Source organism: Bos grunniens, chromosome 23, assembly GCF_055505025.1.
Source record: "Bos grunniens cultivar Pamir isolate PY7600 chromosome 23, Bosgru_T2T1.0, whole genome shotgun sequence".
Taxonomy (NCBI): Eukaryota; Metazoa; Chordata; class Mammalia; order Artiodactyla; family Bovidae; genus Bos; species Bos grunniens.
In genome coordinates, this window is record NC_141187.1 from 12,342,003 (window position 1) to 12,343,995 (window position 1,993).

Sequence of the window (1,993 nt, forward strand, 5' to 3'; positions counted from 1 at the left end):
TGAGAGCAGATAATCCAAAGAAAAGCAAATAGTATTATATTTCTTTTTTTTATAAAATAGCTGAGGGGAAGGTGTTTGGAAAGGAGAGGGAAAAATGTGAGTGTATGGTTTGTAAAATGATATTTTTAAAGTGCATTCAGTGTAGTTATAGTTGAAGTGAAAGTCGCTCAGTCGTGTCCGACTCTTTGCGACCCCATGGACTATATACGGTCAGTGGAATTCTCCAGGCCAGAATACTGGAGTCAGTGGCCTCTCCCTTCCCCCTCTCCCAACCCAAAGCCGCATTCAAAGAGGAGTGCAAAAGTCCACGCCAGCTATCAACCAGAAATCTTTATTAACTGAGCCTCTCAGGCGACTACAGTATTGGCACTAATAGATGTCTGAAAATGATGACCCTGATAGACTGAAAAATCCCAAACAGCTTTCTGAAACAAGAAGAAAAAGATTAAATGAAGCTTGGTATGGTTTGTGACAAGCATACTTTATTGTATTCTAATTTTTCCAAAACAAGCAATATTTTTGTCATCTATGTATGCGGTGATTTATATGCCATCTAATAACTTTCTACCCATCATCTTACTAGAACAATACATTGCCTGTTGATGGTATCGGGGTTTAAGAAGCATTCCGTTCTCTAAACGCACTTTCTTTCCATGTTCCTACCCCCTACCCGTTATGCCTGTCTCTACCACAGCAGGATTTTGTTTTCGGTCCAGACTTGACCCAATGGTCATCTACTATTTTTACTCTTCCCTAAAAAAATGAAAGGTGTCTCTGGCCTTAGGAACCACTTACCCTCACTTGCATAACTTTCATACTCAGGGTGGAGGTTCTGAGGTGGGTGCTCTCTCACAACAGACAAGAAAGGACAGCGCCTGGGTGGAATTTTTAAAAATAGACTCCTCTCTTGGGAGGTAGGGTCCTCAGAGAGTAGGGCCACGACAGCTGAGTGGTGTGGAGCACGTGGCTTGATACAAACAGAAACAGTTCTGCTGGGACCGCCCCAGGGACTCCCCGACCGAGTAGAACTCACAAGGTGCCCACAGGTACCCAGATTCCCTCACCTGCTTTTTCTAATTATCATCCCATTCCTTTCGCTCCCCTTCTCAGCCCACAGCTCAAGGCTCTGCATACCACAGGGGTCAGACACAAATAAAATCCATACATGGACTCCATTCTGGGGTCACACAATCTGGTTAACAGCTCAGACTGAAGATGGCCTCAACTCCCACCTCCCTTTCCCCACCACAAAAATCTCTGCTTGTAAACACCAGTCCCTTAGTAACACCCTCAATCCGTCGCCTCTCGGCTATTATTCATCATCGACTAACCTTAAACCAACTTCTCTCTTCACAGGCCTCCCCCTAGAAGAGAGGAAATTCCACAGCTCTGATGTGATGTGAAATATGATCTGCACGCCCAGCACTTTCTTTCTCACTCTCCCCGGCCAGTTCCCAAACTGGGTTTCCCTGGTCCCTCTCCCGAGCAGCCTTCTCTGGTCTCCCTCTCCCCTCCTCCCCCGCTTTCCCTCTCCATTTTACACGCCGTAACCTGATAGGCTGAAAACTCAGCTTCTTTCATCTTCCATTTCCCACATCCTGAAAGTCTGTGGAGAAGGAGCCCACCCAGATAAAGGAATTCCAAGTATGTGCATCCCCCTCCCCCTTTAACTCCATTCACAAAGCAGATTACTAATGGCCGGGAGGCTCCAGGGAGGCCCTACCCCGCTCCCCATTCCCGGCCTCCAGTTTACTCAGTCCACGCCCTCAACTCCTCGCGGGCGCAAAAACCCAAGTCCACAGGCCCAGAACCCAAAATTAACTTTTCCCTGGACTCTGCCCCTAAGCAAAGCTTTCAGACTTCTCTCTGAGGGGGGCTGCGAAGGCCAGGAGATTCTGTCTGCCACTATTCTGTGCCCTCTTAGGCATTTCTAGATAAGAGGGCTCAGGCAAAATGTGTCATTGGATCAGGAGGAAAAGATAAATATGTAACA

The 1,993-nt window shown here is 47.0% G+C and overlaps 1 long non-coding RNA gene across 1 annotated transcript; it reads right to left on the reverse strand.

Annotated features, from left to right (window-relative positions):
- Positions 1–315: 315 nt before the first annotated feature.
- On the reverse strand, positions 316–1,534 carry LOC147346708 (uncharacterized). The gene is made up of 2 exons (XR_015153138.1): positions 1,332–1,534; positions 316–425 (listed from the first exon to the last, which is right to left on the reverse strand). It is a non-coding gene; the product is annotated as an uncharacterized LOC147346708 (long non-coding RNA).
- Between the last annotated feature and the right edge of the window lie 459 nt (positions 1,535–1,993).